Source organism: Bactrocera tryoni, chromosome 3, assembly GCF_016617805.1.
Source record: "Bactrocera tryoni isolate S06 chromosome 3, CSIRO_BtryS06_freeze2, whole genome shotgun sequence".
NCBI lineage: Eukaryota > Metazoa > Arthropoda > Insecta > Diptera > Tephritidae > Bactrocera > Bactrocera tryoni.
In genome coordinates, this window is record NC_052501.1 from 86384242 (window position 1) to 86404328 (window position 20087).

The window sequence follows — 20087 nt, forward strand, 5'->3', positions numbered from 1 at the left end:
GAATCGACTCTCCACGATCTTCATGTACACTCACAGCATCTCAAGGCGGATGATGGTGGCGATTAGTTTGCTTAGTAGGATGATTATGTTGACTACAAGTTGAGCGAAGCTCTCGAAACACATTCTTTACAGAACGTGAATTTTCGTAATAAAGCGAACGATTTGTAAACATTATTCAGGCGTAAGACTTTCCATGATGAAATGTCAAACAATACTGAATAAAAGTATTACGCTGTCAAATGAGTACCTCTACTTGGAACACTCGTTATATTGATATGTGTAAAACATGTTATGAAGAAGACAAAAATTACGTCCTTAATTGCTGTGCAAGCTCCAGCTTACATGAAATTTAACTAAAGGTTATTCTCGCTCTATTATATTGGTCTGAATGAGACTGTAAGCTGGACTCCCTGTTGTTAATTTCTGTAGGAACTTGGAAATAACTTGCTCAAACCTCATCTAAAAGTCTATAAAGTGTTCAAGGTATTGGTTATTTGAGCCATAGACTATAGTTCTTCACCAGTGCAGTTCTCCGGCGCCAAATACCAATGTCAATGCATGCCACATGGTTTCTTTAGAAACCGGATTTGCGATGCCCCTTCAAATCGGCGCTGATAAAGAACACATTTTTATTTTGTAAAAAAAAAACATTTCGCAAACTAAAATGTTACTTGTTAATGAACAAATTCAATTTAAATTGATGTAAAATTACAAAAACCTGCTTGCTCACGCCCATTTCAGCTGGAGGCTTTCGAGGGGCACGTTTGGCTTGCCGAAATATTCTTATTAGCCATTCAAATTACCGACATAAAGATATGAAATTAAAAATTACTTAAACACATTTGTAAGTATGCATATGAATTTGCTAAATTACCGGCTGCGAGTGCTTTCGAAACCGAACTCAACTTAAGCATAAAGCAGCATAAAATATTGCGCTTAATTACCGCGTACAATGTTGCTTAGAAATGCAGGCGTGAGTGCAACAACAACACGTAAGTAGTATAATAAACATGCATATAAATAGGTATGTACATATGTATAGGTGTATATGTATGTATACGTGTGCGTGTGTGTCTGCTTGTTTACAACTCCTTGGCACAAAATGTCACTCCAACTTGGAGCTGCTCGCTGTTGCATGCAAATCGCGCTAAATTAATTGTTGCGTGATTATTTGTTGTATATTTTCGTATAATCACAACAACCACACATACATATGTACATACATACATATGTACGTGTATCGAGCATATCAAGCGCCTGCTTTGGCCATTGCTGCATTCGGCTTTTGCAGAAAATTTTTTTTCTAATTAATATGTGTGTTGTTTGTGTTGTTGCGTGTTATTGTCGTGCGCCATTCGTTGCTATTAATTAGCAGCTTTAGATATTTTGCAATATTTTTTGTATTTCTAGGAAAGCTGCGAGGTAAAGTTGGAGCGTAAGCGTCGCTTATTTAGTGCCAAAAGCCTTCGAAGGCGCTTTAAAGGCTGCTTAACTGCAACATGCTGCACACTCACATTCAGACAAATTTTGTTCGATTTTGGCGCTGCAATTATATTTCAAATGCAAATAAATATATGTATTTATTTTTTGTACGTAGACTAAGCTTGTATTGCAAGTCAATGCCGCGCTTCTTGTATCCGCAATTATCTTTTAAGCCATAAATCCATGCTCGTTTGCATTATCGCCATTTTCGCAAATCCTTTTACGCAATATTTGCATATTGCCACAATCAACGGCTGCCAATAATAATAATAATCACAACAACAATAATGAGCAGCCATAGAAATTATCATAATAGACATAAATCGCTCACAAATGCCTAACCATGTCTCTACATACGTGTGTGTGTGTGTATGTGTGCGTGTGTTCGCCGGTAATTTCGTACAATAATTGCAATTGGCACAAAACAATTACAAAGATAACCAATTTGAAAATAACTTGGAAATTCGCAAGGCACAAATAACTGTTAGCGCATGCCATTGAAGCCACAAATAATATACATATGTATGTACATATATACAAACAAATATACATATATACATACATGCATATGCGCATAAACACCGATATTTCTATGTCTTTTGCGCGATTGAAGTCGATTGAAGCATTGCTGTTGATTGGTTTCTAATTTCGCACTAAATTTATTTGCACTCGCAAAATAACAAGCGTTGCCACACACGCACACACTTAAGCGGACTATATGACATATGTACATATGCGTATGAGTGTGTGTAAATAATGTGCGAATATAAATATGCCAAACAAAATGAAGCCCGCAAGTCAGATAGTGAAAACTGAATTTACTTTCTTGCGAAAACAACGTCAAGCCTTTGAGGTTATGTGCCGCTTATGGCAAGAAGAGCCCAGTAGAGTAGTAGGCGCCCAATTGGGATACGCCAGTCGGAAGGTCATAACATTAGTGTTACTGTTTATCCGATTTGGCATTAAGAAGAAGTAAAGAAATCGGCAGCGCGTAAGTGTAATGATGATTTATTTCAAGGCAATAAATCAGATGATGAAAAAGTTCAAACCGCAAGCCGATTTATTAGAGCAAAGATTTTAAATTTTCTTTCCTACATTGGAAAAAATTATGAGGTATATTCCGGAAGTCCTTTAATAGGCTAGTTATGCTCAGAAGCAACTCTTCTGAAACTAGAGACTTGAAACTTAGACAGACTCCCAACCGCCATGGATGCAGCTCTAGCGATTAAGGCTGCATCGACGCAGAAGGAGCCTATTTTGCAAGTTTTTAAAGAGTTGTAACTATTGCTTCAATCAATTTTTTAAATCGACTCAGTCCTATAACTTTTCGGACATCCTTGTACCTGTATTCCAGATGTCTACTGAAGTCAAACGTAGCAGCTTGTTGTTGTTGTAACGATTTTCTAGACGCTCTTTGGGGGAAACCAATAGGTTAGCTATCACTGAAGTCACTTAACGGCAGGCCCAGGAAATGAGCTGTTTCGGCGGGTTCGGACCATAGTTTGAGGGGGGGTTATGTGAGTAGGTTTCGTTGGGCATGCAAAGATGTAACTAGTTTTAGGCGGAGACTATTTGCACGCAGAACATAGGTTTAGTGTAACAGAATCTAGTCTAATACCCAGAGCGAACTTGTGCTGAAGTCACTTTTGTTTTACGCGGCAACTCGAGCTCTTGTTCTTAGCGGTGTTTGGACTCCAAGTATCCATTCACTGAGAGGGCGTCAATGAAGGTGTTAATAGCTTCTATGTGTGTGGCGTTCAGAGCCTGTCGGGCGTCGTTTGTGTCCGAAACTTGGTCGAGAATGTGGTTCTAGGTCATGGACGTATTCTACTGATGTTCCTAAGAATCGCATCCGCTTCAAAACAGGGGTGACTGCAGGCATGGTTCCAGCAAAAATACCATGTCTGCTTGAAGAGACATGTTCAGTGCCTGTCGGAAGTTAAATGTATCCGAAACTTGGTCGATATATGGTTCTAGGTAACTGCAGGCATGATTCCAACAAAAATATCAGAACAGAAACCGCTTGAAGAGAAATGAGTTATGCTCCTTTACAGGAAGCGGACTACTATGTAGATGCCCGATAAAAGGAGCGTGGTGTTCTGGCAGGTCCGTGTCTTCTCCAACTGTGTCTTGCTGCATAAAGGGGAACATATTGGGGCGGCGTAGTTTATGACATACCGGCCGATTGTGTTGCATGTTGCCAACAACGTCTCTTATTTGCCTCAAGCTCTGCCGATTAGCGACTTGGTGATCTTGTTGCGGCTTGGACTTTTGTTACAATCGCGGTTATGTGCGGAAAGAAGGAGTACCATACTGTCGATTGTGACAACAATAATTTTAGGGTTATTTATCGGCCAAGTTTCGACATCGCCGACGGAAATCTTGATGTCCAGTTCTTCGTTCAGTGGGTAAATAGCATAGCCATGGATTTGGCGATGAGGATTTTAGGCCCTTCTCCCTTCTCCGAAATTCTATTTAAGACCTCCTCACACATTCTTAGTATTATATATAAGCTAGAGATTAGATTATTTCACGAAGAATGCACCGCGACCTTAGGTCTATTTTGCTAGAGAAATTCAATTATAGTCATTTTGGTCTTGCGGAAGTGAGCGTACCTTGAATTTCGTCCAGCTTTTCCAAACAAGGGGGTTGACGTTTGACAGTTATTCGATAACAACAAATTGCAGGGCCAATAATTCTCACCTTTCCAACGTGTTTTTATTGCTTTTGGCTGCTGGGACTAACTGAAAATAAATAGGATAAAATCTATAAAGTTTTGAGTAATAAATATATTTAAATAGAACTATAATCATAAGTATTATAATTTCTTGACCCACTTGGCGTAACTAGCAGCACACAATTTGCGCAAATAAAATGGCTTCGGAAGTTCACCAACGCTTACACTATATTCTACACAAGCTAACGGGAGAGCAGCAAAACTTGCAAGCGTTGCTGGCTTTTCAAACACAATTAAGCTCAGCAGCGCACAGAAATACAAAAGAAATGCAAAAGCAAAAAAGCAAATAAATGAAATAGAAAAATTCACAAGAAAACCGTTAGCGGGGTGTTTTCCTATATTTCAAGCGTAATAAGACCATTATGAAGCTAAGCAGAGCTAAGTGACTGCGAGAAAAGCGGACCACTTAGTCGGTGTTTGTAGCTTCCTCTCACCACCGCAAAGCTTAAATCACCGTAATTTAGTAAAAATATATTTGCTATTTTGTACCAAGACCTCACCAAAGAGCCAGTGCCTGAACAATGGAGCAGAGTGAAAGAAACGCTTAACGTTGCGGACAAAGGGCCAAGCCAGCAGGCCAAATAGCAACCTGTTGCTGCTTGCTGCTTTTGGGGTAGAAAAATAAAATAAAAACACACCGAAATACAAAAATAAAATAACAGTACAAGGCGTAACAACAATAACAACAACCAACGACCGTGGGAGAGAAGCAATGTGGCTTCGTAAAAATCACAGTAGCACATCAACAGTTGCCAAAATGCCAGCACTTTACGAGCAAATCGGCCAGCACGCCACAGCCAGGACAGCTACAGAGTTTTATATCCCCCCCACACTACGCACAGGGCACGTAGAGCTTTATTTTATCTTAGCATACCTCCCAAGTGGTAAATAAAAAGGAATTCGCCCGAAGTATGTGAGTAGCAAGGCAACAACACACAGCGGCACACTCGGCAGAGCATTGCTAGTATGTGCAAGAAGCGTGAAGGGGGGAAAGGAAAAATCGCATACAAAACCGTCTGTGAGTAACAACAAAGAAATGAATGAAGAAAAGCGACGTGTTGGGACCCGTAATGGGAGGGCAGATTGAGCAAAAAGCGGCATTAGAAACACAAGTGAAGAGTAAGTGAGTGAGTGAGCGAGCGGCGTGCAGGGAGCGCCAGTGCGTCGTCAAAGTGTAGACGGTGGGTATGTGTGTGTGTGCTTCGTGTGGCATTTTGTGAGAAAAATATCAAAACTTTTCACATTTTACACACAAACCCGCAACAAACACACCATACACACTCGTGCACTCTCATAACGGTACACACTTTTACTTGGAGTCAACTCCACAACTACTTCTAACACGACAGCTGCGCCAACAGTCGTGCCGCATTCTTACTAACAGCACCGCCACCCGATTGTTTGTGCGTGTGTGTGTTGGGTAATGTTAGTGAGTGAGTGGCGCTTCAAAGTGTCTGGCAAGTGTCTACGAATTTCTTCGTTGTGGGTGATTCCACCCTCGCCACAGACGTCACGCCGCCGTCGCTAACCTGGCCTGGCCTGACTTGGCCTCGCATTTGCACACTTGACTGCTTGGGCTTTCCCGGGGCGTGTGTGTATGTGCGCACATATATATGTAACTGTATGTGGGTATGAAGTTACAAAAGCGTTTTTATTTTCTGTTGTTTTTCCTTTTATTCGTGCTGGCAGCACTCAAAGGTGACGCCGGCGCTTGGATTGAGGTCGTGCCAGACGCGTGCCACAAAGTTTCCTATTTTTTCTCGGCAAATAAGCAACTAATTGAGCGAGCATTTGTGGTTGGCAGACAACAGTGGTCGGAAATGAAAAAAAAGTCGAGACTGAAGTTGTTTTTGGCACAAATTGGTATCGGAAGCTGCTGGAGCTTGAATTAGACTAGTTACGACCGAGTGAGCTGTCTAACTGACTGCGTGAGATACAACCGAACCACACCATTTTTAGATAGAGCAGTTCTGACCTTGACCCGTTAGGAACCATTCTCAAGAGCTGTCTTTATGATTGCACCATTCGACACACCACCGCTTTCAAGACCGTGACGTCTTTACCTTTTCATCTTCTATTCCTTATGTTGTTTCTTTGCCGCAAAAAATGTCGTCTGACTGCTGTTTTCGCACGCCTGGCTTCATGCCCTCATCCCCACATGTAACAAGGTGCAAAGCCATTACAAAGACAACGCCAACAACCAACAAATCAAACACACCACTCCGACAACCAAGAGCAACAAGTCGCCTTGGCACAGGGAAGTTGGCTAAAAAGTCACAACAACAAGATGTGTGCAAACTTTTGACTCCGTTTCGCCGCTTTTTATTGCAGCTGTTCTTTTTTCCAGCTACCAAAAGTTATAATGATGGCGACGAAGGCGTTGATGACCTCGCTGATTTGGTCGTTTATGGTTGTTTTTGGTGGTGATGCCATCGAAAGTAGCAACAACAGCTGTCAACAGTTGTGCCAGGCGGGCAAGCGATACGCGCGAAACCGAAAAGTACATCCGCTACAGCAGGCACAAGAAAGACGTTGAGCCAAAGGTGCCGTCGCAAGGAAGCAGCCGGTGCAAGGGAAGCGCGTGTAAACAGCGGAAAAGGCGAAGTAAGCTTCGCAAAACGTCTTCGTTGTACGCTAAGTTGACGCGCCAAGTTGCTTCGTTGCTGACGCTGCTTTTGTTGTCGCCGTCGTCAGCACTGCCACTGCTGTTGTTGCTATTGGCGCGTTGTTATCGCGCGGGTGCTGTCGCGCCGTGACGCTTTGTACGTTTCACGTTTTTACGACCGCGTGTCGGATATGCCGGCATATTTCTTTCATTCTCTTGTTTCACTTTCGCGTTTATTTTTCCTTTGTTGGTTGTGCTTTGTTGTTTGTGCTTTGTTGTTTGTGCTGCCTCTCGCATGTTTCTGAGCTGCTGTTACAATGCTGCTGCTGGCAGCGCCGCGCCACGTGGGCGCAGTGATGGAGCAACAGCAACAACACAGTGTCGCGAGTTTGACCAAAGCTAGCAAAAACAATAACAACAAACCAACATCTGCTGCTGAAAAGCGCTTCACGCTTTGTTGCTTTTACTCAGCTGCCCATTCACATTGTTGTTGCGTGAGTTTTTGCGTTTTTTTTTTATTGATGCACTGTGGTTGCGCTGTTTGTTTGTTTGTTTTTGTTGGTACAAATCACTCTGGAACTAACTTGAAAAGCAAACCGCTGCGTTTTTGCCTTTTACGGTTTTCATTCATAAAAATCGACGGCGACAGCAAAATGTGAGGCAAAAAATGAGATATACATACATATGTATATGTATTTATCTAGTTATTTATATTGTGGTTGGAGCAGGAGGGGGCTTACAATGCTAGTGCGGAAGACAGTTGATACATACATACATATACGCGTTTAATTCCGCAAGTCAAGTGAGTTCTCATTTTCGAAGGGATTTATTCCTGTTCAGGCGAAACCTTTTTAACTTTGCGTCTACTGATTAATAAAAGTCCCTCTACTGAGCTAGAAAGGTTATGAAAGGCGCTGAGAGTCTATAGATCGAAAATCCAATCAAATACAGTGGTGCTCCAGTATAACGAACGCCGATATAACGAATGTTCAATATAACGAACGCTGTTTTTCAATACATTCATGACTCTATATAACGAAAGCTGGAAATTGGATGAACTCGATATTACGAATGTATGGCGTTTGTATTTGGCTTTGGTTGTATTACAACAAAAAACAATGCAGGCAGTTAAATACCCGTTAGTTCTTTTTATTATTGAGCTATTTTTTTTAAAGAGTTCTATTTATTTTTTTATGCACGCTTCATTGCGCGAAATATCAGTTGTGAGTTCAAAGTGGTAAAGTGAGGATATCGCATAAATTATTTAAAAATGCCTTCAATTCGAAAACGGCTTTGCTTGGGTGACAAATTAAAAATAATTGACGACAATAAAAAGGGGAAAACCCTGAATGAAATCTCTTTGAAATATGGTATTCCAAAATCGAGTGTTTGCACAATTTTAAAAAATTGCCGGAAAGTGATAAGAAGTGTTAAAGGTACACATGCTGGCACATTGAGACGACAATCGTTAAAGAAAGGCGAATATCATACGATGGAAAAGGCTTTATATAAGTGGTTTGTCTCCCAGCGTGAAAAGCACGTACCTATTAACAGAAATATTTTAAAAGCCAAAGCTGTGCAAATCCGTAATACAAAATATCCCAATGAAAATTTTAAGGCAAGTAATGGTTGGTTTTGTAAATTTAAAAAACGGTTTGGGATCCGAATTTTAAAAGAATCTGGCGAAAAACTGTCCTCCCAAGCTGATTTAGTGGCACCGTTCAAAGAAAATTAATTAGCTATAGAAATTTCGGAAGAGGAGGAAGGTGATACCGTTGCGGTTGTAGCTGTGCCGCAAATAAAGCATACTGATGCCATCGACTGCTTTGAGAAGTGTATCAAATGGTCTGAAGATAACAACGTGGAACAAGAAAAAATATTTTTATTGAAAAGCCTACATCAAAAGGCACAGGATCTCAAAATTTCTCGCCCACAAAAGCAAGTGAGCATAACAAATTTGTTTTCAGTTGAATAATGCTCATATTTTTGTTATAAAATTCAACTTTTTTTAATTTTATTGAATGCATTTTCCATTGTATATGTATTTATTTCAACCAATGCTTATGAATTCATGAATAAATAGTTATTTTTAAACATATATGTACCAATATTAGTTTAGTTTTCGTTTCCGATATAACGAATATTTCAGTTTAACGAACGGCCCCAACATTATATCATTCGTTATATTGGAGTACCACTGTATAGTCAAAATATTTCAAGCTTTGAAGGAAATCGTCGCCAAAACTGCAATGTAATTTAATGTTGTAACCGTTCTTTTTTACCCAATCCTTAAATCAGGTAAGAATCCCCCTATGCCAAGAGTATAGGACACATGGAATGGAAGTATACCTATTCTGGTAACAGCTGCAGAGCCGGCAAGCTCGTCAGTCAGTTCACTTGGTTGCGACCTGATAAGCTATTCAGCCGTTCTATGCACTCCCCTACCATTAGAGATTTAATCTCGCAAGTTGAGATCGCTTTAAGTGCCACTTGGCTATTGCTGAGTATGGCGTTATTTTCATTGCGGCAGTTGCTTTGGAGATTTATCTCTCAACACTGACTTAAAACAAAGTCAAAAACCATAGAACCCTGTTTCCACTTTACAGTAACTCCACTTTACAGTAACTGTGATGTGTGATGTGTTCTTAGTCCTTCAAACTCGCACAATAGATCGGGATTGAGAAAATATTACAGTTACCAATAAAAAATAGAACAATTCAATCTATTCTGCCTTGTTCTTGTTGCCACTGCCTTTACTCTCTCTCTTCCTCTAATTGCTCTTGCTTTTTAAATAAAAAATTAAATTGTAGTAATGAAATCGTTTCGACACGTACTTAACAACTCAACTGGCAACTGCAGGGAAAAATCTCATTTCCGCTGTTAACACGCCCCTCTTCATGGGATCCAAAGAATTAAGTGTTAAATGAAGAAAATCTAAAGCACTTATTTCACGCCCCTGGCAGGTGTTGAAAGCCAAAAGAGCCACAGAAAAAACCACTGAAAGCAAGCAAACCCAGAAAAAACGAAAAGCGTACGGAGAAAATGAGGAAAGCCTCATTGTAAGCCCACAAAACGGCGCACGGAAAAAATGTGAACGACGGATGAGTGCGGAAAAAATCGAGCTGTTAATACACACGCCCACATGCACCGTCATACATACTTAAGTCCTTTTCACTACAAGCATAACCGGCAAGAGAGCGCTGCAAGGACTGGGCAACAGAAGACAACAACCCAAAATGCAACCAAATGCAAAAACCACAAAAAATTAATGGTGGAAGCAACCTTTTTGCTGGGCAAGCAAGCAAATAAAGTGAAAGAAAGCGCTCAAGCACAGGAAGGAGGCGGAGGAGAGTTGGGCAAGGCAGGGTTAAGCAGCGCAGGGATGCTTTTCGTGTTGTGTGTTGAAAAAATGCCAAATAATGTTAATTACCCTTTGCAATGCTTGAAAGTTTAGCCACCAGCGCCACAGACACGACGTAACAAGTTTGGGTGGAACGCGAGCGCTAATGCCAACGCGAGTCAAACTGACCAAAGAAATACGAACCCGTTTTCATTAGCGTGGTATGAAAAAGTGTTTTTTGAAGCAATTAAAAATTATTATTATAATGTCAACACTTTTTTGCTGGCCGCCGGATTTGTGTACCTACGGCTTGCTTTGGCTTGTTTTCAGCGGATAAGCAGTTGTCGCCTTAAACACTGCGGCAAGGAAGGAATAGCAAAATAGACCCAAATCCGTTGTTGGCGGAAAAGTCAAACAAAAGCCAAAATTAAAAAATAACAAAACCCTTTTTGCGAAAGCAAGCAAAAAATAATAAAATTAAGTAAGACCCCCAAAAATGTGCCGAGCGAATTCGTCATGCATTAAAAGCCACCAAAAAATAAATTACAAATTCGCAAAGTTCAAGCGTGAAAAGGGCAAGATTTGTGCAAGAAATCTGTAGCTTGCGCGTGGCATGCAGCGCGCTTGACCCGCCGCCACCAACGCGGCGTTGCGTTAATGCCGTCGGCATTTCTTTGGCTCACCCAATCGCTCAATCTGAGTTTACAAGTGCTTTGACAGAATTTGTTGACTGCTCCCACCTGGCGCCCGTCACTCTTGCGGCAGTTGGGGCCCACGCCGTTTTAGCCGTCCATGTCGTATTTTTGTGGTGGTTGGCCGCTGTTAGGGGTTGCTTGTGGCTTCGCATTCTTCCGCCCTTAACGCGTGCCACTACCAGGCGCTTAGAAGTGTCACGCAGCATATTTTTACGGTATTTTGAGGCCTTTATGCTGTTTAGTGTTGTGCTTATCTATTGTTGGAGCTCTTCTCGCAGTGAGTCGGGGGTTTTTGGCTGTGGCTGCTTGTATACACGTCCTTAAGTGCCGCTGCGGTGGATGCTTCTTCCACAAGCACTTTTTGTTTCATTCTCCTTATCTTGTGGGTTAATAATTTACCAATTGTGTCGCACCACAAATTGTTTATTGATTCGATACTTGAGATCTAAAAGCTGATAAAAGGTCTTTTGTGAAATTATGGTCGCTAAGCCTCTTACTTATAAAAATTTTAATGAAAAAAAATATAAACAAAAGAATCTCAATTATTTTCTTGTCTAGTCTTATTTGAATACTTAAAGCTAGATTCTCCCGCTAGCATATCATTGCATTAAAACATTTTCTATTACTTTAGATGTCTTTCTACGAGCGATCAGGTTCTACAAGGAATAGATTTTATGCATGATGGTCAGCTAGAAATATTTTCGTCACTGTATGCTTCTTAATAACGGAATATATATGAGGATGCCACAATAGGTAAGTCTAATGGGGTTTCCAAGTAACCTTTGACAGAGTCAGTTAGCAAAGTTGGATTATTGGAGCTCTTCCTTAAGCTCCTTATTGTTTAGCAGGTTGCAGTTGCACTGTTTTCAATAGATTGGCGGAAGGTCACTGAATCAACGGCCTTAAAAGCCATACTTTGGCTATCGGGCCGCTGGTATTGCTGCCCTCCGTCAGCTAGGCTTAGCTTTAACTAGTTTTCTGAAGACATTCCTTGCACCTAGACCAAGTTTCGCTTCTGTCTTTGTACTGGCTGCTTTCAAGTTCGTTGCAAATGATGTCCTTTTTTCGGTTTTTATTGATTTGGTTCATGTTTTTGGCCGACGAATATAGGAGAAAGTATGTCCCGTTGCGCATAGCCCCGACTACGCAAATAAGGCTTTCTTATAACGAAGGGCGGCAGGTATCCGTAAGTTCCGTTCGAGACTGGGCTACTTAAGGGTCCACAGTCAGGCTGGTCTTCAGCATGGGTGTCATGACACGTTGACCCAGCTCATTCCGTGCCCTCAATCATAGTAACACTCCCCATCTGAAGGCTGCGCTAATGTTGTACAACAAACACCCAAATAAAAAGTCAGACCTTTAGCTAGATACCACCCAACTTCTACAGAGATGGACTGCTACCAGCTTGCCCCTGCCTTCGTCGGAATATCTATTACCAATCGGCACCCTCTGGGAGGGTTCAGCAGGGGATTTTCGCCATTAGAGATAGATTCAGTGGGACCAACTTGTCAATAGACTAAATTAAGCAGTTGTCTGAAATAGCTATAGAGAATCATTCGTTAATTATTAGACTTCTGAAGAGTCCAGTAGGAGTCAAAATTTATTTTAAGCTTCGAGTAGAAACTAAAATTTATCCACATTGCCCTACATGGGTCGATTGAATTAGAAATCTACTAATGTGAAGCTTTAATGGAAATATTATTGCTTAGATATTAATAAAGTTAATAATATCTCTTACCGCCCACCATTTGGTAATGCAGAGCAGTGCGAGGTAAAAAGTTAATTACCCATTCACCGTTATAAATACCACACACTAAGTAGCACAGGTGATTGCAGTGGCTAATGAACGCAGGCCGCAGTATGAGCATGTGTGTGTATGTGTGCGTGTTGTTGTTGTTTCAACTTCAAAGCGAAATAATTATTTTACTACTTAATAACAAATAGAAAACTTTCGGCTCACAACTGCGCCGCGTTGCAAATCTCTTTCATCTGCAACACATGCTCACACACACACACACTCGCTTTCGGCTGCAAGAACTCCAAAGTTATTTAATAAATTTTTATGCATTTTTTGTTGCAATTTAATTAGGTTAATGGCTGGTGTTCAGTGAACGCTGCCAAGCACACAGAAACTAATTTAAGATTAATGCAAAATCACAGCGAACTTTCGAGAATGGAGACAGACAAATTACTTACATGTGAGCTGGTGAGCGTGCGTGTGTGTGTGTGGCTAATAAAAGTAATGACAGTATTTTGGCGCACAGAGTCCTCGACGACGCTCGGGCCGGCATTTCCCGAATTACTTCAATTATGTTAGCGGCAGTGTAAACCGAACCCAAGACCGATAAGCGACAAGCCACGCACAGGCGCACTTAAACTAGATGACCGGCTGCATGCTTAAGAAATCGTAAAAAGTTAGGCAATCTCAAGAGAGTGGGCATTAAGGCCAGTAATGCACCGCTAATGGTTCCGCGGGAGTGTAGGTGGGCGCGCGGCTGGCGGGGAGCTGCCCAGTGGTGTTGACTTAGCCAGCAGCGCGGACATTTATAAACTATCAGCGCAAACGCAACCCGGTGCAAGTGTGTGTGCGCGCTTCTCTATATATTTTATTAAAGTAAGCATGTGGCAAGGCGATCAGTTCATTTGATTACGCGAACTCGCATAATTATGCATTTTTATGAGGATTTTGTTTAAGTAGTTTACGATGGCGGGTGCAGCGCCCTCGCCAACCGCGCCACTTTCCCCTAACCCATACGCGCGCTCAGATTTGATTTGGTTTGGTGGACAAATGCTGAGTTGCTGTTGTTGTTGTTGCGCATGCTGTTTTAATGTTATTTTAAGCTGCAAGTGTAATTGCCACCGCACTTTGGCGACCGACTGGTGTCGCTGCCGTCATTTGCAGCCGCCACAATTTTACTGCAGCCGCCAAACGCTTGTCATAAAATGCCAAATGCTTAATTTTACTTTAATAGCGATTTTATTAATATATGTATGCGCATGATTATTTCTTGTTAAGGAGACTTCATTTTTATTTGCTTAGCGTTTGGGTTTTAGTTCACTTTTTTCCCAATATTTTTTTGCAAGATTTTATTAGCGTTTTAAAAGCCGCCTTAGTGAAAAGTGTGTACTCGCATGCTGAGGCGGAAGTAATTTATATAATTCTCTCTCGCTTCATTTCCTCGCTCGCTCATTCTCAGTATAGCCGCTCTTAACTATGGGTACTAAAAAAAACTTTAATTGTTCCGAATATTACGGAAATACAAAGCTAACTGATAGGTAACCAATTGTTATGAAGACTTAAATAAAGATCTCTCGAGGAAACTGAAATAAGTGCTATAATAAATGCATGGAAGAGTTTATCCAGAGCTTGTTCTCGATACAAAGTTTGTCCGGAAAAGTAATAGAACTCATTTCCTTACACCGCGACTGCGTTTTATTCCTCCTGGACAAACCGGCAACCCCAAGTTTTACGCTACCGCAGCCGCTCTACAGTGCAGATGTGGCCCAACCGGACTTTTTTGTTTCCCTGCCTGAAAAGGCCAATGAAAGGCAAGCATTTTGAGGCGATATTCCGGAGAATGCCTTCCGTGGCGCCTTCAATGCTTGGAAATCGCGCTGGCAGCGCTGCATTAACGCTGACACATCGACTCAGTCGTATTACTTTCCGGACAAGCCCTGTATATTTTTAAAATAATATTTATTATTACCAATGACAACTTCTTCACACACAATAACAATAATAACAAACATTGATATTATTCACTTAATACACACAACGGCGGCATTTAATATTAATTCACACTTTAAATAGATCAATGCCTGCCGATCTCTTAATTAGTGTTAGCTCAACCGCACGCCGCGCTAGCGCCCGAGCAGGCACTGATGTCAAAAGTAATCAAAAACGCGAAATAAGACTCGATCACTTTCGTACTATTTTCCTGCACAACAAAAAAATTGTCGTTTTAAGTAATTAACAAGCTAATTAAAAGTTTTAATTAGTTGAAGGCGGATCTCGTCAGCGGCAGAGAGCGTGTTTAGTTCAGCAGTTCCGTGCGACACACGCGCACATGTCAACATGCGCCTCGCATCGCGCTGTGAGTGATGCCATGTGTTGGCTGGATAATGATCTATTAGATACTTAGCTACCGACGTCGTTCATCATTATTGCCGCTGAGCGCTTGCCGTATGCGGCTTAGCAGTGTTACCGTTGCTGGCATAGGCGGCTTGCTTTGCCTTCATTAAGTAAGCGCGCTGCACAGCACTTTCCCGCGCGCCACCGCTGCCCACACATACATGCGCGTGTGTGTGTGTTTGCATTTCACTCCTAATTCTAATTCCAATTCCGATTCTAATGTTAATTACAATTTCAATTCATTTTCGCCGCACTTAATTGTCAGCGCGTTCAGCGCTTAAGGTTTTCGTAATGCATATACGCTCTCAAGTGTGAACTCAGCGCTCGCGGTATTTCATTTTATTTTTTAATTATTTTTTTGTGATTCGGATCGCATGTTCAAAATTATTGCTTTTAACGAAAGCGAAATGAGAATTTAGCACAAAAACGCGATCACTTTCAACTTACACACCCACACGAAGGCAGCGCGACACGCATGAGTAGCGATGCGCTGACGTCGACGTCGCATTAATGTGCATCGTTTCAATTAAAAGCAACAACAAGGCCAGCCATCATAAAAATGTCATTGGAATGCGCACATCACTCCGCTGGAGTTCGTGAGTGCATGCCTTTGCGCGCTTGTGTATGTGGGGTTGAAGTTGTTTGCTCGCGTTCGCTTCGCTTCAAGTACTCCGGGGAGATTCGTTTGTGAAGCTGTTGCTCTCCGCCTCCAGCTGCCGCAGCTAAGCAGGGAGTTTTGGTCTAAAGATACTGCATTTCTGGATGAGGGAAAAATATAAGTTCTCGCCATTCTCTCAATAGGCAGTTGAAGTGGTGAAGCACTTAGTTGTTTGATTATAAATCCAAGCGCTTTGCTGTTATGTTTTAACAACTTTCTTAGCAATTTTTCGATAAGTGGTAAGAGTTTAAGTGTCTGTTTCTGGAGCAAGATGATTCGCTCTCATATTAGCAACACATATATAACTGAGAACACTCTCTCATAGCGCCAAAAACCGACTTCTGCTTCACTTCTTTAGCGTGTATTCCAAAATCTTTCAACGGCTGGGTCAGTGAGGATATATTCTTAAATAGAACAAGCAGATGCCTGACAGACTTAGCTTACAAGACCATTTGCGTTTTGACGCACCTTTCAAGGCAACCCCTTAAACCAACTTAATATTTACAGGAAAATTCCACAAGCTCCAAAAAATGTCTACTAAACTATCTGCCACTCAAAAGGTGCTTTTAATTCTCTAAAGACCCCATAACAAGTTAATTGGCGCGAGAACATTCTCAAGCCACAATGCTAATGAAGGCATTCCGGACACAAACGCTACAAAAACAATTTTTCATTAAATTTTGTGTGCTACTTAATTCTTACTTTTAATTAGCATTTAAACAATTTAAACAAACTTATTGTTTTTGTAACCTATTTGAGTATCTGCTCATGTGCGCCTATAAAGACACACACATAAAGACGAGCAGGCGGGCGCTGACATTACATTGCATGATCGCTCACTAAATTAACCGACGCCAGCCACAATAAGAAAATAAAGAAAAAAGTCTAGAAAAAGCAACAACAACAGCGCGCGCACTTAAATGTGAGCAATTAAAATTCCACGCATTCTCCGCTACCGATAATTTACGCATTTTGTGCTCGTCTGCACCCACGCTTACATACAAATTTCACAGCGCAGCGCCTCGCGACATCACATCGCAACAAGCGCTCACATCACCAGCTGGCTATCTGTGTTCTATCTGCTCACTCCATTCATTTATGCAACTTTTTTCGATTTCGAATGTCCACTTTTCCGTTAATGAAGTTATCAATTACTGAACAGTTTCCCCTTTTTGCTCACACGCTGACGTCAAAACGTCACGAGCAGCCGCCGTAAATTAAGTTTCGAGCCTCAGCTGCTGTGCTGCTGTCGTAATTTGCTGCGTACTTAAGCTAAGCGCTCATAAGCGACGGAGTTAGTTAATAAATTGGTATAAATTATTTTTAAAATGTATTGTATTTAATAAGCGATGACGAAAGCGTCAAACGCTGTGCTCATTATTGTCGACTACAAAAAGGCATTTCCGTCCGCTAACTCCCTGCATTGATTGCGGATCTCATGTGTTGAATCTTGTAACAATTATTATTGTTTCTTTTTTTAATTTTATTTTACATAACTTAAGTGACTTGAATACATTTTGACTTAACGGAAAGTTTTCGAGAGTCGCAATTACTTAATAAGTAGCTGATGGCAGGAAATGTTGGCGGCATTAGACAGCATAGCTTAGGGAGAACCTTCAAATGTTATAATTTAGGAGTTAGAAAAAGTAACGATAAAGAAACCTAAACCAATTTTTGAATGAAAATGTAGTATTAAGGGGCACAACTTGTATACAATTTTGAAAAAATCGTTTTCAAATCGAACTCTCAAATAGTTTAATAAGAGTTACAGCCATTTTCAAGGTTAGCCGCCTGATTCTACCAGTTCTTTCAGTTTATTTTTAAGCACTTTTTCTCGGAAAATTATTTCGAATTTGCTACAGTGATTACTCGAAGGGATATTACAACAAAAAATAATATAAACTTTAGCTGTCTTAGTATGGTCAATCTCTGAGAGATTGTGAATAGAACAAAAATCTGGTATAAATACATCAAACTGGTATAATAAAAATTTACCTTATACAGAAAAATTATTCAGATAATGAATCGAAAAAAACAACTGGTATAAATATCGTACTATATAGTATTATAAATAAATTAAGCCCGCTTAAATTTTAGTTGCCTTCAGTAGGTCAATCTTTGAAAGTTAGTGAATCGAACACCCTACTAGTATAATATATAAATTATTATAACTTAGTATAATTAAAATAAACTGGGCTCTAATTGTATAAGTTGTAGATTTAAGTTGTCTGAACAAATAACTGGTATAAATAAGTCAAAATTGTTATAATAAAATTTGAGTTTCTCGCAAAAACATTTCGATTTTGCATCGAAAAAACAACTGGTATAAATACATTAAACTGGTATAGTAAAAATTTACCCTATACAGAAAAAAATTAAGATTGTGACTCGAACATAAGACAGGTATAAATATAAGGATTGTAAACCGAAAAAATAACTGGTATAAATAAATTATTATAAATTGGTATAAATAAATTAAACTAGCTTTACATTCTAAAAATAGAGATTAGCTATTCTTCGATTGGCCTAGCTTTGGGAGATAGTTAGTCGAACAATCATCTGATATAAGGCAGTGAAATGGGTTAATACAATTTTAAAAATATTTATATAAATTGGTAAAAATAAATTTAACTCGCTTTACATTCTAAAAATCAGAGATTTTAGCTGTCTTCGATTGGCCTAACTTTGGGGGATAGTGAATCGAACATGCAGCTGGTATAAATACTTTAAACTAGTATAATAATTTATTTTTATATATAAAAAGTATTCAGATAGCCAATTAGACAAATAATTGGCATAATCAAAAAGTATTCTAAAAAATGTCAACTCTTCCATACCAAACTATATTTTTAGGAACTATGTATATAGTTTTCAGCTGCAATTGACTTTTTTCTTTTCTTAAAATACTAAAATTTTTCTAAAAGAACAGTTTATGAAGTGGAAAAATTTACAATACTAAAGATTTTAGATTTTTTTCAAAACGTAAAAAAATTAAAAAAATATATCTCAACTAAGTTATGACGAATAATATAAAAATATTTCTCCGCGCGTTGTGGTCGTAATATCAGAAAACTTATTTTATTGCGAAAGGTTTATTATCACATATAAATTAATTTAAAATTACCGTTTATTGGCCTCCGACGGCAAATCGCGGCAGCTGTCCAATTCAGAAGCGAGCAGTTGACAGCGACAATGGCAAAAGAACACGACAGAAATGCATAATACAACATTAATTTTACAAGCCACGAATAAACTAGAATAAAATAAGAATATCCAAGTACAAAAACAACAACAAACCAAATTACTTGCAGCGGCTATATTTAATGGACACACACACACACACACACAAGCACACGAGTGACATGACATCAATTTTATTACGCATACACATGTAAATATACATATGTGTGAGTTTGTATGTGTGTGGGTGGCATTTTTATTTGAATTATGTGCTTATTATTATAATTCGCATTGTGCGCTTGATTACTTTTTCCACAAAAATACGACATAAAAATACGGCGATGCATTCATTTTTGCCTACTTGAGAGACAGCGAGCGCCGAGCAGCCACACCACCGCGCTCACAATCCCCACATACACACACGTCACCAACAACACCACGAAGGCGCATTGCACTTGCACAAAACTTTGTAAAACATTCGCATTGTTTGACTTTGGAAATGAAAATCAAATCGGCCGGCACCAGCACCAGCTGGACAGACAGCCGGCCAGCGCGCTGGGCAGCGGATTGCCGATTTGTGCGGGCTCCAAGGCAGCAGTGCTGGGATAGAGGCGTGTTGTGCATATTGTTATTGCTTCAGCCCCCAGGTGCTGTGCGGCGTCGAAAGGCAAATGTCCAGTGCGCTGCCAACTGCTGGCAAACTTGTATGTGTGTGTGTGTTTGCGGTGTCACGTCAGCACACAGGTGTGTGACGGTGTGGATCCCCTTCTGCTAATCTCTGTGCTGCCAGCGCCTATCCATTTCGTTCATTCATTCACTGGAGTCGTTTTAGCGCCGGTGTTGACGCTGTCACTGCCGCTGCCGCTGCCGAGAAACGTCGCTTGCATTCGCAATTGCAATCACACATGCGCAAACACACATATGGTTTGCGTTTGTCGCACGTTAATAGGGTGCTATTACAATTGCTGTTTTTGTAGTTGATTTGTTGTTGCGATAATTTTACCTCCCCAATGTTAATGATGCCCCAACACCAAAATAAATCTGTGCCATGGGGTTAAGTACGCGCAATTGCCGTTTCTACCGAGGTAACGGAGTCACCTACCGAGGTCCACATGCCAGTATATTAGTGCATACTTAATAGTACTTATGTGCATTTGCATTTATGGGCATTAATCGTAACACGACCAGCAGGAAAAGCTATGAGACAGTGGAGAAATGGAAGTTAACCCACGAAAATGAACTTAATTTCGACCTGTCA

General features: G+C 40.4%; 1 protein-coding gene across 5 annotated transcripts in view; it reads right to left on the reverse strand.

The window, feature by feature from the left end:
• Window positions 1–20087, reverse strand: part of LOC120770414 (hormone receptor 4) — a 154278-nt gene that overhangs the window by 123070 nt on the left and 11121 nt on the right. For all 5 annotated transcript variants that reach the window (XM_040097850.1, XM_040097851.1, XM_040097849.1 and 2 more), the window contains exon 2: window positions 4098–4226. The gene's annotated coding sequence lies outside the window, so the exon portion shown is untranslated. The remainder of the gene's footprint in view (window positions 1–4097; window positions 4227–20087) is intronic.